The sequence below is a fragment of the Malania oleifera genome, chromosome 6 (genome assembly GCF_029873635.1).
Source record: "Malania oleifera isolate guangnan ecotype guangnan chromosome 6, ASM2987363v1, whole genome shotgun sequence".
Lineage (NCBI taxonomy): Eukaryota > Viridiplantae > Streptophyta > Magnoliopsida > Santalales > Ximeniaceae > Malania > Malania oleifera.
The window spans coordinates 52674265-52694983 of record NC_080422.1 but is presented as its reverse complement, the minus strand read 5'-3'; the positions used below and the strand labels follow the sequence as shown (position 1 = coordinate 52694983).

Sequence of the window (20719 nt, the reverse complement as noted above, 5' to 3'; positions counted from 1 at the left end):
TTTAGTTTTTCTTTTCCATTACTTCATCACCCAGGTACACCCTACTTCTCCCATGCACAGTTTTTCTATTTCCCCCATGCTTTCACATTAAGGACAATGTTCCACTTTAGTTTAGGGGGGGGGGGGTGAGCATTTGTATGTGACACTGTGCATGTATACTTGCTGGGTATATATTAAATAAAAAATCAAAAAAAAAAAGAAAAGAAATAAAAAGCATTGAGGATAAATTGACGAGTATTAATTCATTTGAGGCTAACTTTCGTGCAGGTATGAAGACTTATTCACTGTGGCGACTTAAATTTGGAGACCCGCTAGTTCAATTTATAGACCTGCACCCACTAGACAAAATTCCTCCAGAGCCTCCACCAGACAACTGTGATGTTTTTCTTTCCATTCTTTTCCTTTTGTTTTACCTTATTTTATTTTTAGTTAATTTTTAGGTACATTTTCTTGTAGTTCAGTTTTTCTTTTCCATTACTTCATCACCCAGGTACACCTTACTTCTCCCGTGCACAATTTTTCTATTTCCTTTATGCTTTCACATTAATGACAATGTTCCTCTTTAGTTTGGGGGGTGGGGGTGCGGGTGAGCATTTGCATGTGACACTGTGCATGTATACTTGCTGGGTTTTATATATTAAAAAAAATCAAAAAAATCAAAAAAGAAAGAAAGAAAAAGCATTGAGAATAAATTGACGAGTATTAATTCATTTGAGGCTGACTTTCGTGCAGGTATGAAGACTTATTCACTGTGGCGGCTTAAATTTGGAGACCTGCTAGTTCAATTTATAGACCTGCACCCACTAGACGAAATTCCTCCAGAGCCTCCGCCAGACGACTGTGATGTTTTTCTTTCCCTTCTTTTCCTTTTATTTTACCTTATTTTATTTTTAGTTAATTTTTAGGTACATTTTCTTTTAGTTCAGTTTTTCTTTTCCATTACTTCATCACCCAGGTACACCCTACTTCTCCCATGCACAGTTTTACTATTTCCTTTATACTTTCACATTAAAAAATAATGTTCCAGTTTAGTTTGGGGGGGGGGGGGGTGAGCATTTGGATGTGACACTGTGCACGTATACTTGCTAAATAAAAAAAGATAGAAAAGAAAGAAAGAAAGAAAGAAAGAGCATTGAGGATAAACGATTATGCCATGATTAACACTGACTTATACCCTTCACATACTTGCATATAACTTAAGAATTACACATTTGAGTCATTTATGTGTAGTTTCTTTTTATATGACTTTGTAACTCCATGAAGAATTGATTGGTAGTACACTCGTGTTACTTTGGTTGTATAATTTCTTGTATTTACACAGCATCTCATGAGGCTGAATAGACACATTCACACGATTCATTGCACTTAGGGTTCCTTGTGAGCACTGAGAGAACACCCGTGGCGACTATGACACCTTGTGAGATATCCTTAAACTATTTATCGTCCTTTTGAGTGTTAACATCAAATTAGAGTTCAAGAGACTCGATTCTCTTTTCTTTTGGACAATTCCTTATACACTAGTTTCTGTTTTTGATTTGCTAGCCTAGAGGTGACATCTAGTGGGGAGATAGAAACCTAGGTCTTGTAGCCTACTCAAGATGTGAAGGCCGAGCCATCCCTAGAAATAGACTTAGTTCATGGACTACTGTTTGAGTTTAATTCCCGTTGATGGTATGAAGACAACAAAAGAAGTGTAATGATTGTCCTAATTGATCAAGAAAAGATAGAAAATGAAGAATGAGTAGAAAAAAGAATAAGAAATAGAAATACACATGAAATGAAATAAAATGCTAATGCCTGCTCCACTTAAATACCACAAAAAATTCAAGGACACGACACATGTTCTCCACGTATGAGGATTCTTCAACCGTTTAATGCCTCAGATGTATTCACGACAAGTTTGTGAATGAGTTGATCTAGGGTGCTCTCGATTGGACATGGGGAGTAGGTGAGAAGATGCTAGGGTGAAGGACCTGACACCTCATAGATAGGCTAGATTCTTCTCAGACTAGTCCACTCCATATACTTAGCGTTTGTTCCTTTCAATATGTGGGATGTTTTATCGCGACACTCCTTCTCACATATGACTAGTGAACTCATTATTTTTGAGTGTTCTTGAGGGTATACTAGTTAGGCCGAGTCAAAACAACTGTTCTGTAGGTGTTCACTGGTATCCTAGATGTAATGAGTCACACACATCACACATACCTCGATATTTTACCTATTTATACTTGAACTTATATGACTGCATTAACTCTGAATTATGCCACTGATTAACTTCATGTGAGTATACTATTCTTAATTTCTATATAAACGATGAAACTTGCATGAGTGACGCTTCAGAGTTGTGTGCATTGAATATGAACGAACTTGTGTGAAATTCAGTTATATTCCTTTATGTGAAACAGTATGATTTTGTTGCATGGGCATTAATTTCATGTTTGCTGGAGTTAGTAATTGTGAACACCGCCCTGAAATTCATTCACGTTATTTGCTAGAGACTAGCAAAACATTAGTTGAGAGGTGTGATTACGTGCTTTAACTGCGTAATTAGGCATTTTAATCTAGGCATTAGGACTTATATTTTTAATTAAATGCTTAATTACTCTCAATATTTTAACAAAGTGTCCTATTTACAATCTTTGGGATTTATTGAGCAATTTATGAATTTTTGGTACTTTTTTTTATCGTAGAAAAATTATCGAGAGCTAAAACCGGCATCAGTTTGTAATTCATGCATAACTTCTCCACCCGAGCTCCGATAAAGATGATTCGAAATCTTGGAGAACTATGAGAAGATTAGCTACAATTTTTGTGTTTTGAGATTTGAGAGAAACAGACTCCAAGAGAGTCCAAATGAGCCTTAATCGTAGAAGAAAAATAAATGAGAAAAAAAAAGAAAAAAAAAAAGAAAAAAAAAGAAAAAAAAAAAAGAAGAGGCTTGATATGACCCAGCTATGCAGGTCGGGTCGAGTCTTTTTGGTTGGGCCCGTGGCTAGTAGGGCAACCCCCTATCCCTATTTAGTTTTTTTTCTTTTTTTTCCCGGCACTCTCTCCTTGTTCTCTCCCTTTCCTTCTCTTAAACTCTCTCAGCCCCTCCTTTTTATGCTAATTCCCTCTCTTCCCGGTCTCCCTTTCTCTCCTCTTCCTCCTCTCTCTACCCCTCTACTCTTTACCTACTGAGCTTGAAGTTTCCTACAAACCTGCTCAACCCCCGGGCAGCCACCGTGAGTCGTTGCTGCTATCGCTCTTTCCTCCTTCTTGCAGATACCCGAGAAGCTCTGGCTGTGAGGAACCTTTGAGCTGCTGAACTCTCCACTCTAGCCACCTCAGTTCGGCCGCAGACTACTGCAATTTCTCCAAGCTCCACAGCACCGCCGAGACTAGCCACCCTCTACTCTTTGCTGTGCCACCTTGCTGTCGTGAGGTGATCAGCCACACCTGAAGCCACCTTCACCCACGACTCTCCCCCCCCCCCCTCTCTCTCTCTCTCTCTCTCTCTCTCTCTCTCTTCTTTTCTTTTTTATTATTAGTTAAATGTTATTTTTTTTATTGAGGCTTATTGAAGAATTTAAATTTTGAATATTATTTAAAGTGCTTTATTAATATTGCAGTTTATTTAGTTATTTATTTTCTCTCTCTCTCTCTCTCTTTTTTTTTTTTATTGTTAGTTAAATGTTATTTTTTATTAAGGTTTATTAAAGAATTTAAATTATGAATATTATTTAAAGTGATTTATTAATATTGTAGTTTATTTAATTATTTATTTTCTCAAGAAAAAAAAAGAGAATAAAATACAAAAAGGAAAAAATATTTTTTTTTAAGTTCGATTAGTAATTTTCCTTAAATTTTAATCTTATTATCGTGTTTAGTCTAGTTTAGGTAGATAAAGCATTAATTTTTGTTCGAGTTCTTGGTTGCCTTTTAATTTTGATTTTGGTTTAAGTTTTTAATTTTGTTAAAGATTCGATTTTATCACTTGCATTTGTGTTTGAGTGAGTTTCATAATTGCATGTTTTAATTACGTGTTAAAGTTACCATCTTTTCTATTCTGAAGTTTAATGCGTGTTTCGATGTCTGCGTGATTAGATGTAGGATTTCCGTTCTTATTATCTAATTCAGTGCATGCTAGGATTAGGGTTTAATTTGTGTGTTTGTTTAATTTGTCAAAAGTGATCACAAACAATCCTGAACACCCCGAATCTAAACTGAGTTCAGTAAATTTTTAATTTCGATTGGAACAATGTAAAATTTGATATTAAATCGCATTCCCTAAGGAGACGATCTAACTTTTGGGCTGAATATTATACGACGGAACTCCTATACTTGGGATGGCCTTCGAGCTACCCATTTTTTGAGTGAGTCAAGCAGCTAGATGAGTTTCTTGACATTTGTTCCACCATCCGTATACCTCACTTTGGTGATGATGCCCTTCGTCTAAGGCTATTTCCGTTCTCTCTAAAGGACAAGGCCAAATATTGGATGAATTCCTTAAAGTCGAATTCAGTGATTAACTGGGCCACTTTGCAACAAGAATTCATGAAAAAGTTCTTTCCTATAGGAAAGACTAACTAGCTTAGAAAGGCAATCACCAATTTCTCCTAATTGGATTGGGAACATTTTTTTGAGACATGGGAGCACTTTAGGGACCTTCTGCTCAAATTCCCACATCATCAAGTCCCTAGGTGGCAATTTGTTCAGAATTTTTATGAAGGGTTAGATGAGCGTGATAGAGCCATGGTAGATGCATCTTGTGGAGGTACTTTCCTCAAGAAGCATGAGAATGAGGCTTGGACTCTTTTTTAGACCCTCACTGAGAATTCTTAGCAGCATACTATTCCTACTTATAGACCATCCTAACCTTCCTATTCTTATCTTAAGGGATTTTATGAGTTAGCTGCAGGCCATGACCTTGCTCCCACTCTACACACCATTGTGATGAAACTAGATCAATTCTTATCCTTAGGACAACAACCTCAGCTTGTGGCGTGTGCAGAGGTGTGTGTCATCTACTATGATCCCTCTCACACCTATTATAATTGCCCTTGTGCACCTCCCACACATGAGATTGTGTGGGATTAAGTTAAGGCCACCCATAATAGGTACGACATGCTGATCAATGATCCCTACTCTAATAAGTGCAATCTTGGGTGGTATAAACATTCTAACTTCTCCTTAAGGCCACAAGCTCCAGGTTTTCAAACTCAAAGACCTTAGCAATCACCCAATACTCCACCTCCTTGTCCATTTCAAAATCCTCAAAATCTTCCTATGTCTACCCCTAGACAATTAGTGTTTCAACCACCATCTCCTCCTCAACCCCAATATTATAGATCTTTTGAGGAGATGGTGTTGAAAACCCTTAAAGGCATTGAGGCTGATCACTAAGTTGATCGGTAATTACTCCACTCCCACTCCCAGTCCATTGCCAAGCTAGAAGCCACCATGGGCCAACTAGTTACATCCTTAAGTAGGAGAGATGATTGTAAGTTGTCGAGTCAGCCTCTAGTGAACCTTAAGGGCCAGTACGGGGTAGAATATGAGCCGACTGCTAGTTATTCGACATATCATGAGCAAGATCCGGTTGTGACCATTCTTAGGAGTGGTAGGGAGGTAGATAATAGGTTCAGGAAGAAGTTAGATCAAGGAAAAGGTAGGGAGAAGATGAGGGAAGAGCCCAATGCTAAACCATGTAATCCTCCTCCCTCTAATCCCGTAGCTGATACCGAGACACCTATCCCCTCCAATGATGGAGCACTTCCCCATTATGTCCCTGCAGTGCCCGAGGAGCCCCTAAAATGCATGATTTTAGACCCTCATCTACCTTTATTTATTCTTAATTTATTATGTAATTAGTTATTGTTATCATTGTTCAGAGCTATGCAAGGTTTGTTGGTCTTTTTAGGGAAAATAGGTTAAAACCGAGGAGTTAGGCATATGAGAAGCTAAAGAAGAATTTGGAGTCCACAAAGCTCAGTTTAGATGTTCAGCCAAGTTCCTAAAGTCTCAGATTACCAAGAGAAAAGAATACTATATTCGACCAAGTGGTGCAACTAGCAACACAAAGGGGGACCAAGTCATCATCTGCAAACTCCAAGGTTTCAAATTGAAGAAGAATTGTTGCAAAGATTGACCAAATCTTTGACTAAGTGACTCTCAAGGGCGACCAAGTCAAGATACCGAAGCATTCTGAAGCCATAACTTCCAAGAGTATCAACGAAGTGTTCGACCAAAGAGACCATGAGGAGCGACTATATCGAGTTCTTAAGATTTCCTGAAGTTCAAGATATTGCAAGTCTTAACCATCAACTCAATTAGCAAGATCCTATAGAGTGACTTAGTCAAGAGTACTGAAGATTCAAATTCTTGATTTCCCGCAAGTCTTAACTAGGGAGTGATCAAGGGAAGCATAGGAGCGACTTGGTCGACAACGACGATCTTCTGCGCGAAATTCACTGCAAAATTTCCTAAACTAAAAATAAAATCTTGTAAACCCTAGGGCCTATAAATATTCGCTACGAACATGAGCTCTGGGTTCCTCTTTGGCCAATTCTTGGTTAGTGACAGACCTAGAACACCATTGAGAACCACCATAGATTAGATTTACATGCTTTTGTATTTACTTTTTCTACTCCGGTTTTCTTTGTGTATGGGTGATCATTAGTGACAGAAGATTTGTTTTGCAATAAAGAAGCCATCTTTACATGCTTTCTCTTTACTGCTTTCAATTTACACACTTTAATTTACTACTTTGATTATGATGAAGGTTGCATATAAGGATAAGCACTACTACAGTTTCAGTCAGGTAGAAGTACTTGGCTATGGATCTGTGGAGGTGTTCGTGTGATTGTTGATATAGGGTATACTCCGGTTCCTGACCATGTTCCGGACGATTGGTGCACCCTTGCTACCCTGTGCCCTCAAATGACCCTCTCCCTCTTTGTCCTGAGAATATGGGGTTAGTACTCTTATGTATATCTAGTTGAACGTAGTTAGAGGCATGACATCCAGCGTCTGATTCATATCTCAGCATTGGTTTGTAGGAGTTGGGTAACGTATAATTTATCTACTTTCCAGTAGTTGGTTAAATCACACTCATTGCAAAGTACCATCTTTTTCACTTCCTTTTACACGAGGTAACAATAGACTAATTGGGAAAAGGTTGATAACTGCACAGTTTAGTCCTTGTGGATCGACACTTGACTTCCCCACTTTCTATTGAAGTTGGGATTATTAGGTAGTATAAATATTATTTTTGGTAGTTAAGGACCCAAGCCTTGGTGAGCCTATCAAATTTTGGCGCCATTGTCAGGGACTAGGGTACGGTTGTTAGCCAATTTCTCATTTAGTATATTGTTGCTTTGTTTGTATATATTTTTGTTTTTCTTTCTTTTGTTTATATATTGAAGTCTTGAATCTTTGTGCTTAAATTGTGTACGTTTGGTCTGCGTTCTCTAGACTCTAAGATAGTTCCTATTAACCTCGAGATTGAGAGATCATGTAGGTCTCTTACGAAGCCAACCTCAAATCCTGAGTTTACTGAGTCATTAGAGCCAAAAGTCATGGCCAAACAAAACCCACCAGTTCCCGCTCGAATCCCATAACACTAAGCTCCCCGCCAACCTATGGTGGGAGAGCGACAACTTTGGCCTCTTAGGGACTACTCTGTGCCTAATGCATACACCTCGCCATCTTGCATCCGATTCCTGAATGTTCAAGCGGCCCAATTTGAGATAAAGACTTCTATCATCTTGATCCTGCCCACTTTTTATAGAACTCCACTAAAAATCCTTACCAGCATCTGGATGAATTCTTGGAAATTTGCTCCACCATCCGCATACCTAATTTCGGTGATGATGCTTTTCGTCTTAGGCTCTTTCCGTTCTCTTTGAAGGATAAGGCCAAATATTGGCCGACGTCCTTAGATCCGAACTCGATGACCAAATGGGCCACCATGTAGCACGAATTCCTAAAAAAGTACTTTCTAATTAGGAAGACGAACCAATTTCGGAGAACCATCACGAGTTTTTCACAAATGGATGGGGAACTCTTTTTGTAACTACCCGCTTAATTTACTATATAATCAACCATATTAAATACCTTGATACCATTAATTAAAACATAACAAAATCAACCCGAACCCTTGGGTAACGGAGACACACCTGTCATACATAGAGAAAACCTAAGCAGCAGTAAATATAAATTCCATTCATTCAACCATAGAATACCATATACCAGAGTTACCTACATTCCATCATATACTGTATAAATATACAATCCTCAAAATCACAAAAAGATAAAACTAGGATTTTACATCAAACCTACTGACCCTAGTTCAAAAGACTCACCCTCTTAACATAATACAGCCGCCTCAATAGTGCAGGGCTCAGTCCACCTGTCTTTCTAGGTTCCCTAAAATGGTTTAAGTTGGGGTGAGACACCTCTCAGTGAGGGAAATAAATTGAATACAGTTGTGTGGCAACATGAATATTTGCATGCTATAGTAATTATATGATACATGTCACATGCTTGAAAACACTGATAATATCATAACTAAGTAAACATACAATTTCATAGTGTCACAAAAGCATACTGTATTTCACTATTCATAAAATCATTTGATATAACTAGTAATTTTGAAATTTACCAAAGATGAATAGCTAGCTAATGTCACATATTACCCCCCATGATGGGTTGTGCAGGCCGAAGACGAGACCCGACAATGGCTGGCTGACCATTGCCAAGTTAAAAATGTCTATAAGTACGATAGGCCCGCCACACTCTGGTCTGGACTTCCACGTGGACGTCAACAACTCTATACTGAAAGCCACATCGACTATCCATTGCCCACCCCCTCTACTAGCAGGGGCAGTTAGCACCAGTCTGAACTGAACTGTATAGCTACAGTACTGTGCTCCTGATAACTGATCTAAACTATCATCCAAGTTTTGATAACATATAGTACATGATAATATACTGTTTTAGCATAAATAGATTGATAGCATTTTCTGAAATCCGTAATATCATAAATAGTCACGGCCATGTGCCGAATAAATTTATAATTGCGGCCTTATGCCGAAAACATGCATAATTGCGGCCTTGCGCTGAAAACAGGCATAACTACTCCAGCTATCAATCATGGCCTTGCATCGAACATTTCATACATACTTATCTGAATAAATGTACTATTTATCATGTATTCTAAAATCATAGTTTACTGTGTTATCATGCTATTCCTGAAAATATCTGAAACATTATTTTTCTATAAAATTGGCTTAACATAATATAATATGTGTAAAATAATACTGAATAAGATCATGAACTCTATTCTGAAATCACATTTCCTAACATTTCATACTTAAAAATATATATTCCTATGTAACATCAGTATTTTCCCAAATATACATTTTCACAAATATGCTTATATATAATACATGCTTTCTGAAAATTAATCTACTATTAAATAAAAATAATTTTCATGAATAATTACTACTTTAATTTACTCCCTAACTAGACTACTGAAAAGCCCCTACTATGACTGGTCCTACAACCGCAGGGTATGCAAATTCCACCAGCGGCATAAACTGAGTCCAACTACCCCCAAAATCCAGCACGCATGCTCGAAGCATATCTTCTAATATCTGAATTGTCCTCTCAGTTTGCCCGTCTATCTGAGGATGGAACGCCGTGCTGAAAGAAGGTTGAGGCCCTAGAGCCTCCTACAAGCTCCTCCAAAATCGTGACGTGAAATGCGGGTCTCGATCTGACACTATAGAAACTGGCACACCATGAGAACGGATTATCTCCTGAATGTAAATCTCTGCCAGTCGATTAGGGGAGTAGCGGATCTTGATACGAAGGAAATGGGTGGTCTTAGTCAAACGATCTACAATCACCCAGATTGCATTCTGGCCATGTAATGCCGACGGTAGCCCTGAAACAAAATCCATAGATATGTGATCCCATTTCCACTCTGGGATAAAAAGTGGCTGCAATTGGCATGCCGACCTTTATTGCTCAGCTTTTATCTGCTGGCACGTCAAACACTGTGCTACATACTCGGCAATCTTCTTCTTCATACCATTCCACCAATAAGACTGTTGCAGATCCCGATGCATTTTCATGCTGCTGGGATAAACTGTGTACAAAGATCTGTGAGCCTCTTCTAAAATAGTCTTTCTCATATTAGCATCAGCAGGAACACATAATCTAGAATAGAACCGCAGAGCCCCGTCATCTGTAATACAAAATTCCTCTCGCTAATTCTAGATCCTCTTTCTGAGCAGCTTTGATCCTTTCCTACAGAGTAAGCTGTACCACTAAACTGGCAACACATACCTGAGGATCACTCTTGACCATCTCTATGCCAAGTCTTTCCAGATCCTTCATGATCAGATACTGAATCTCCAGAGCTATCAACGCTGGTCCCACAGACTTCCTGCTTAACGCATCAGCTACCACGTTTGCTTTTCTTGGGTGGTAACTGATGGTGCAGTAAAAATCTTTAATAAGCTCCAATCACCTTCTCTGCTACTTGTTCAGTTTCTTCTGAGTGAAAAAGTACGTTAAACTCCTATGGTTGGAGAAAATTTTGCATCGCTCGCCATATAGGGAATGCCTCCAAATCTTCAATGCATGTACTACTGCAGCCAATTCAAGATCATGGGTAGGGTAGTTCTATTTATATTCTTTCAACTGCCTAAAAGGCATACGCTACCACCCTATCATGTTGCATCAATACACAACCAAGTCCCTTCAAGGACGCATCACTGTAGATAACATAACCCTCACTTCCTGACAGAATGATCAACACTGGTGTCGTGACAAGCCTTTATTTCAATTCCTAAAAGCTTTGCTCATAGCTGTCGTCCCATTCAAAACTAACGTTCTTCCTAGTCAGTCGCGTCAGAGGCCATTGTTGGCCTAGCTAGGCTTAAACCTCTTGATTTTGATGATATCAAAGTAAGGTTATCTAATGTGTTTCCAAGTGATACTATTTCAGGCAAAGATGATTTCAGTAATAAAAATGAAAATTTCGAAAGCTCAGCTCAAACTTCAAATGCCATATCTTAAAAGCTCACAAGGATTAAGGAGCAATGAAAGCCTCACATAAATACAAGTGATCCATAATGAAAGCTGAGAGAAGTCTGAAAGATCCAAGATTAGTGACAAAAAGAACTCAAAGCAAAGAAAGTGTCAAATTTGTTTTCAGAACAAAGTTTTGTAAGTACTTCAAGCTGATTCATGTATGAATATTCATTTTGAAGCTTAATTAGGCAAAGAGACTAAGAGACCTTAGTTTTAAGACTTGGAACTTATTTTTCAAAGGAAAACCAAATTGAGATTCTAAGTCTAAATAAACAAAGGAGAGAGAAATCAAAATTGTCTTAAAATGAAAAACAAGCACTTGACAGATGATTGTTTGTCTATCGATAGACGACTGACATATTAAAGGACTTAAATTAAGAAGACAGAAGTCTAATAGATGGCTGTCAAGTTCTTGACAGACGAATGCCTGTAACAAATGAGACGTCTGTGTGTGTTTTTCCAGCTGACTGCCACCATTTTGAATGATTTTTTAAAACTGAGTTCTTTAGTGACAGACGACTGCCACTTTGAGGATAGCCGACTGCCACCTTTCTGTTTGTGAAAATTGTGTGTGAAATACTTGGACAGCCAACTGCCAGAGATCCCACAGTCGTCTGGCTCACGGCAAAATTCAAATTAATCAATGGGCATATTTTTAAAATTTCAATTACTTGAAGCCCAAATTATTTTAAAACTTGGACCCTACTCCAAGTAAACTTGGGGAACAAGTAAGAAACTTTTCTACATCTATAAATACCCTAAAGTTACATTGATTTAGACACCAAGATTTCAAATTAACAATCAAACTCTCTCTCAAGCATTCTAAAATTCTGAAAGTTCTTTGCTACTCACAATATCCACGAAGTTTGCTAAAGTTCTGTTGATTGTGTTATTGATATTGTGCTTCAATTGTTAATTCTTTCATCTATTGAAAGATTCCTACTGTGATAAATCTTTGGAGCTTCAATATGAATTTCGTTCTGTGAATTTTATTGAAGTACATAGTTTTTAATCTGTACTAATCAGCTCTTTGAGGAGCAATTCTTGTACGCCTTGTTTTTAAATCTTTGTAGCAGATTGATAGACGGTTCGAATGTTGGATCGTTGGACCAAACAAGGGGATATTGTTTGGAGAAGGTGGGCTCTAGCCTTAACCAAAGAGTGTTGTAATCAGTATTGTTCTGCCTGGTAAAGGAGCGGTGATAGTGAATCCTTTGGTGGTTTTGCCAAGGGCGAGGACGTAGGCTGTGTTGAAGCCGAACCTCGTAAAACCTTGTGTTCCTCTTTCTTCCCTACTCTTTACTTTTCAGCTAAATTTATAAATTGCGTGGATGCTTTATCAAACTCTAAATTCTAAGTGTTTGATTGTTAAATAAATCGGAAGATAATTTGTTTTGGTTTGATCAACATTGATTGCGAAAACCGAAAGGGACTACGTTGGTTGATCATCCTTAACTTATTAAACTGAAAGTTTATTTAAAAGCTGAACATTGGGAAGAAGGTTGTTTGTGGAAATTAACAACAGGGCTTATACAAATTCAGAAAGCTTTACACATTACTACGGGCTATTATTAAGTGGTTGATTATATTGTTTTGGTTGTGATTACTCTGAATCAATTTTATGATTGTGGTTGAGGTGTGATTATTGTTATAACACAAAAATATTAAAAAAAAAGGGGAATTAAATTTTTAAATCCCAATTCACCCCCCCCCTCTTGGGAAGATATCCTAATTTCAATTGGTATCAGAGCCTAGTTATAGTAATTCCCAACAAAAAACTATAAAAAGATCAAATGAGAAATATAGGAGTAGCACCCTTTGGTGATGGCCAATCTTGAACCCATCCACCAATCTTTTGTGGACACAACTATACCTTTTGGAAAAAGAGAATGCAAATATATCTCCAATTCATAGATTGGAAAGCTTGGGAAGTTGTTATGGATGGAGGCCTAATCCCTACTAAGATAGTAGATGGAAAACAAATTCCCAAAGAGAAAAAAGATATAACCGATATAGACTATAAGATGCTCCAAATAAATTCAAGTGCTATAAATGCCCTATACTGTGCTTTAGATGCTAATGAGTTCAATATGGTCATGGCCTGCAAGACGGCTAAAGAAATATGAGACAAAATAGAAGTAACATGTGAAGGAATTGTAGATGTTAGGGACAACATGATAGATATGTTAATGAGTGAGTATAAAGCATTCAAAATGAATTCAGATGATTCAATCTCTAATATGTATACCAGATTTACCCAAATAATCAATTCCTTAAGTGCCTTAGGAAAGACTTATACTACCTATGAAATGATTAGAAAAATTTTAAGAGGTCTTCCCTCCATATGGGAACCAGAGGCTATTGCTATCATAGAAGGTAGAAACCTTAAGACCACCTCTCTAGATGAACTCATAGGTTCACTACTTACCTATGAAATGGCTTTAAAGGAAAGAAATCCTGAACCCAAGCATAAAAGATCTATTGCATTAAAAGCTTCTAGTCACAGCTTAAGTGAAGAGGAAAGTGAATCAAGCGACTTAAATCAGGATGAATTAACATTCATCAATAAAAGAATAGGCAAGTTCTATAGGAAAAATAAAAGGTTTCCTAGAAAATTTAGTAAAAAGAAACCTGAAAAAGGAGAGACAAGTGGAAAATAAAATAAAAGTAAAAATGAACCCCCTATATGCTATCATTGCAAGAAACTAGGGCACATCAAGCCAGACTGCCCGTTACTTAAGAAAGACAAGAAGAAAAAGAAGGAAGCTATGAAGGCCACTTGGGATGATTCAAGCTCCAGTGAGACGGAAAACGAGTCAAGTGGACAAGAGATGGCAAATATATGCTTTATGGCGAATGGCGATGAGGTAAATTCCTACTACTCCTCAACAGAATCCTACAATGAGTCTTGTGATAGCATGCCCTCCTATAAGGAATTACAAGATGAGTTGTTTTCTTTACATAAAAGATTCAAAAAAATTTCCAAGAGAAACATAACTTTGAAAGATCAAAATAAAGAATTAATGAAGCAACTTGAAACATCTAAAACCAGTGTGAAGGAGAAAGATTCTTGTATTGAAAAATTAGAAGATGAAATAAAAGAAATTACTCAAGAGATAGGAAAAATTAAAGAAGATGATTTAAATAAAAAAAGTTAGAGATAATCAAACTTAAAAAATCAGTAGAGGATAAAGAGAAAATTATATATAACTTTACCAAAGGAAAAGAAAATTTTGAAAAAATGATTGGACAACAAAGACTAAATGGAAACAAAGAAGGGATAGGTTATAATGGAAAAATAAATAAAAGGAGTAAAAAATTATACATGGGATATTTTGTCAAAGAATCCAAGCACTATGCTAGTACTTCTTCAAACAACAAACATGAACACACTACTTGCTGTATGTGCAAGACTAAGGGTCATGTAATGTTCAATTGCCCACTAAAAAGAAAATATGTTAAAGTTCAAGGAGAATGGAAAGTAAATAATAGAACTAAAAAAAAATTCAAAGAAAGTTAAGAGAATTTGGGTTCCAAAGACTAACACAATGAATCCCTCATTATAGGTGTGCTTTAGGACAACACCATCAACGGATAAATGGTACTTGGACAGCGGGTGTTCTACGCACATGACCGGTGATAGAACCAAGTTTACCACATTAAAACAAAAGGATAGGGGATACGTCACCTTCGGCGACAATGCCAAAGGTAAAATTATTGGCATTGGAAAAATAGGTAAAAAACCTTCTCTTACTATTAATAATGTGCTATTGGTAAAAGGATTTAAACACAATCTTTTAAGCATAAACCAATTAAGTGACAAAGGGTTCGAAATAACTTTTAAGAAAGAAAAATGTGTTATTCAAAACCCTAAGAACAATGAAACCTTGTTTATAGCTCATAGGATAAATAATGTATATTGTATAAACCTTGAGAGCTTAGTAAATCAAAACGTAACTTGTTTGGCTGCAATGAATGAAATAAGTTGGCTATGGCATAGGAAACTAGGACATGCTAGCATGAACCTATTATCCAAATTATCTAAGAAAAATCTTGTAAAAGGACTACCAAATACAAAATTCATAAAAGACAAAATGTGTGATGCATGCCAAAAAGGAAAGCAAGTCAAAACAAGTTTCAAAAGGAAAAAATACATATCAACTAAAAGACCTTTAGAACTCTTGCACCTAGACCTATTTGCTCCCACTAGAACCTTAAGCTTAGGAGGCAAACGATATGCTTTTGAAATTATAGATGGCTATTCAAGATTTACTTTGGTATTATTCTTAGCAAACAAAGACGAAACTTGTGACATGCTAATCACCTTATGTAAGAAATTACAAAATGAAAAAAACTATAATATAACTAATTTTAGAAGTGATAAAGGTAGGGAATTTAAAAACAAATATGTTGATAAATGTTGTAATGAACATGGAATAAATCATAATTTTTTAGCACCTAAGACTCCACAACAAAATGGAGTTGTAGAAAGAAAAAATAGAACCCTCCAAGAAATGGCTAGAACCATGATAAAATAAAATAATCTACCTAAATACTTTTGGGCAGAAGCTACAAATACCGCTTATTATATTATAAATAGGGTATCCATTAGATCAAGCTGAGACAAAACGCTATATGAACTATGGAAAGGTAGAAAACCCAACATTTCCTACTTTCATGTATTTGGGTGCAAATGCTTTATTCTTAATACTAAAGAGGATTTAGGTAAGTTTGATGCAAAATCTGATGAAGGTATCCTCTTAGGTTATTTTACAAATAGTAAAGCTTATAGGGTTTATAATAAAAAGACTCTTACTATTATTGAATCAATACACATAACGTTTGATGAATCAAATAATTTTGACAATAAAGTTAAGAATGATGAAAAAGAAGATGTCTCACAAAAAGAAGAAGATCTTGAAATAAAAGAAGAAAATAATAATGAAGCTTCAAATGAAAACATCATAGAAAATCTAGAACTACCTAAAGAATGAAGATATGCTAAAAGTCACCCAAAAGATCAAATTCTTGGTGAACCATCAAAAGGAATAACCACTAGAGCCTCACTAAAAAATATTTGTAACCATTATACTTTTTTGTCTCAAGATGAACCCAAGAATATTGAAGAAGCATTAAAAGATGATTCTTGGATTATAACTATGCAGGAGGAACTAAATCAATTTGAAAGGAGTCAAGTGTGGGAACTTATACCTAAACCCAAAGATAAATCAATCATATGAACCAAATGGGTGTTTAGAAATAAAAAGGATGAAAATGGGGTAGTTGTAAGAAATAAAGCTAGGTTAGTAGTACAAGGCTATAATCAAGAAGAAGGTATCGATTACGAAGAAAACTTTGCTCCCGTAGCAAGAATGGAAGCTATAAGGATGCATCTTGCCTATGCAGGCAATAAAGACTTTAAATTATACCAAATGGATGTAAAAAGTGCATTCCTAAATGGTTATATAAATGAAGAAGTTTACGTTAAACAACCTCTAGGATTTGAAGATTCTAAAAACCCAAATCATGTATTCAAGTTAACTAAGCCTTATATGGATTGAAACAAGCTCCTAGAGCTTGGTATGAAAGACTAAGCAAGTTCCTACTCCAAAATAAATTTTCAAGAGGAAAAATAGATAGCACTCTATTTATAAAAATAAAAAATAATGATATGCTTATAGTACAAATTTATGTTGACGATATCATATTTGGAGCAACTCATTAAAATTTATGTAACGAATTTGCTACAACTATGCAAAGAGAGTTTGAAATGAGCATGATGGAAGAATTAAAATACTTCCTAGGGTTACAAATTAAACAAGCTAAAAATGGAACATTCATAAATCAAACTAAATATATCAAAGACATGTTAAAAAAGTTTGATATGAAAGAAAGCAAACCCATAGGAACTCCCATGAGCACCTCAACGAGTCTTGACAAGGATGAAAAAGGAAAACAAGTAGATACCAAACATTACCGAGGAATGATAGGAAGCTTACTTTATTTAACAGCAAGTAGACTGGATATCATGTGTGTTAGGTTTCAATCGGCTCCTAAGGAATCACATCAAATCGCAGTTAAACGAATCCTTAGATATTTACTAGGCACACTTGATCTAGGTTTATGGTATCCAAAGGGAACTGATTTCGATATGATAATTTATTCAAATGCGGATTTTGCAGGATGCAAAATATATAGAAAGAGCACTAGTGGGACTTATCACTTTCTAGGACACTCACAATTTTCTTGGTTTTCAAAGAAACAAAATTCTGTAGCATTATCTACAAGTGAAGCAGAATACATACTAGCTGGGAGCTGTTGTACTCAAACTTTATATATAAAACAACAATTAAAGGACTTTAAGATTCAATATCAAACAATCCCTATAAAGTGTGACAATACAAGTGCTATGAATATTTCAAAGAATCCATTATCACACTTAAGAACCAAACATATTGATATACGTTATCATTTCTTAAGAGATAGTGTAGATAAGAAAGTAATAGCTCTTGAATTTGTTAACACTCACGATCAATTAGCTGATATATTCACAAAACCACTAGTTGAAGATCAATTTGTATTTATTCGATGGGAATTGGGAATGTTACATATACGAGAGGTTAACTAAGAGAGAAAAGAATTTTTTCTTCAAGGTAGAGGACTGCCAGATATCAAGTAGGCGCCTGACAGGCTACTGTCTATTTGGAAAGATAGTTGACAGCCGATTGTCAACTTGATGACAGACGACTGTCTCGTGGTGGTTCACGTTCATTTACCATTAAAAAAAAAAAACACTCTTTTTAAAGCCCCAGACGTCTGCCACTCGTCTACCCTTCACGAAACCAGCCTCTATTCATCTCTTCTCTAAGTTTCTCCTCTCCAAACCTCTTCCCAACGTCACTCCATCAAAGCCCTAAATCCTTCACATCTAGGATTTCTTGAATTACTGCTTCATCATCATTCCAAGAACCAAATCAGTTGGGGAAAAGGACAAAGCTTCTTCTTCAAGGCCTATTAGCAACAATGAAATTGAAAAATGGTTAGTTTCGTCTCACACAAAAGCTTTGAACCAAAATCACATCTCTACAATCGATCCAATGTTTTGTAAGGTGCTAGATGTCTCTTTCTTTGAAGAAAATTTCCATGAGATTCTTGAGTTGTTCAAAAATATAGGATGAGATAAGTTTTTTCTTCACCAAGTTAAAAGGATATTACCCTGTTCAGATTAAACTTTTCTACTCAAACTTGGTAAAGAAAGATGTTGGATTTGAAACCGAAGTATTTGGCCAAAAGATCACACTTACTTCACACTCACTAAGGAAAATACTTCATATTAATCATGGAGATTTTGAGTGCAATCCAATAGAAAAACAACGGACAATGGAGCAGGGTTTTCACCACAAGAATTTTCACCTCTTGTGATGAACGATCAACCCGTCTACTTTGGAAACCCTCCCTAATACAAACAACTCAATTTGCAAGCACAAATTCTTCACAAGATCATTGCTTATAATATAATTCCTAGATCAAGATCCTTTGATCATATCTCCATCTTTGATTGCTTCGTCATGTGGTGCATACTAAAAGGAAAGAAATTTGATTTAGCTAGCCTTGTACTCAAATGGATGGTCATGAAGCTCGAATCTCCTAGAATTGGGCTTCCATATGGTGGCATTCTTTCCTTAGTGTTTGCTCACTTTCAAGTCCTCACTCCATCTTCCAAAATAGTGAAGCGAACCCATTACAACATATTCTCCTCCACTACTTTAAAGAGAATGGGTTACAAGAAGTACACTGAGGGATGGATGTTTAGGGGTAACAGACTTGCACGACCGGCACTAGAAGAACGTAATCCAGCTCCTGAAGAAGCTGATATGCCTACATGGTTTCTTCCTTTTTATTAGCATTATTCCAGCTTTAGTTCTGATATGAGGGATGGTTTTGCTTCTCTTCAAGACAAGATCACAAATATTGATGATAAATATACTTTACTAGATCAAGGTCTTGACAAAATCAAGCAACGTGTCACACAGAATGACACTGATTTAGATAAAGAAAGTAATGAAAATGATGATGAAGACTCTCAGGCAAAATCAGAAGAAGACTCTGCTAAGAAGAAGAAGAAGAAGAAGAAGAAGAAGAAGAAGAAGGACCAAAACAATCTAAAGGAAAAGGAATTGCTGCAAATAGTGACACAACTTCTGATACTTGACTAAAGACTTTTGAACTTTTTGCTGTTTTGTATGCTACACATGCTCAGTTTATGGATGTATTATGCCTTTTTGTTGATGTCAAAAGGGGGAGTATGTGTGTGCACAAAGTCTATGAATCTATGTTTCTAGTTTGATGAACTATGAGTTCTCTGTATTTGTTTCTATGTTCAAATATATGCTTCTATGTTAAATCTGAAAAATGAACTTTTCTAAAATTATGTATTAAGATCTATGCTAATTGACAGGGGGAGTTTTGTATCTTTACTCTTTCTTTGTCATCATCAAAAAGGGGGAGATTGCTGGCCTAGTTAGGCCTATAACTCTTGATTTTGATGATAACAAAGTAAGGTTATCTAATGTGTTTCCAAGTGATACTATTTAAGGCAAAGATGATTTCAGTAATAAAACGGAAAATTCCGAAAGCTCAGCTCAAACTTCAAAAGCCATATCTTAAAAGCTCACAAGGATCAAGGAACAAGGAAAGCCTCACATAAATACAAGTGATCCATAATGAAAGCTTAGAGAAGTCTGAAAGATCCAAGATTAGTGACAAAAAGAGCTCAAAGAAAAGAAGTATCTCAAAGCAAAGAAAGTGTCAAATTTGTTTTTAGAACAAAGCTTTGTAAGTACTTCAAGCTGATTCATGCATGAATATTCATTTTGAAGCTCAATTAGGCAAAGATACTAAGAGACCTTAGTTTTAAGACATGGAACTTATTTTTCAAAGGAAAACCAAATTGAGATTCTAAGTCTAAATAAACAAAGGAGAGAGAAATCAAAATTGTCTTAAAAAGAGAAACAAGCACTTGACAGATGACTGTCTGTCAATGGACAGATGGCTGACATATTAAAGGACTTAAATTAAGAAGACAGAAGTCTGATAGACGACTATCAAGTTCTTGGCAGATGACTGCCAGTGACAAATGAGACGTCTGTGTGCATTTTTCCAGCCGACTGCCACCATTCTGAATGATTTTTTAAAACTGACTTCTTTAGTGACAAACGACTGCCACCCTAAGGACAACCGACTACCACCTTTCTATTTGTGAAAATTGTGGGTGAAATACTTGGACAGCCAACTGCCAGAGATCCCACAGTCGTTTGGCTCGTGGCAAAATTCAAATTACTCAACGGGCATATTTTTAAAATTTCAATCACTTGAAGCCCAAATTATTTTAAAACTTGGACCCTACTCCAAGTAAACTTGGGGAACAAGTAAGAAACTTTTCTACATTTATAAATACCCTCAAGTTACATTGATGTAGACACCAAGATTTCAAACCAACAATCAAACTCTCTCTCAAGCATTCTAAAATTCTAAAAGTTCTTTGCTCCTCACAATATCCACGAAGTTCTCTAAAGGTCTGCTGATTGTCTCACTGATATTGTGCTTCAATTGTTAATTCTTTCATCTATTG

The 20719-nt window shown here is 36.3% G+C and overlaps 1 non-coding gene across 1 annotated transcript; it reads right to left on the bottom strand.

Annotated features, from left to right (window-relative positions):
* Window positions 1–4573: 4573 nt before the first annotated feature.
* On the bottom strand, window positions 4574–4679 carry LOC131159063 (small nucleolar RNA R71). Its single transcript, XR_009137677.1, has one exon. It is a non-coding gene; the product is annotated as a small nucleolar RNA R71 (small nucleolar RNA).
* Between the last annotated feature and the right edge of the window lie 16040 nt (window positions 4680–20719).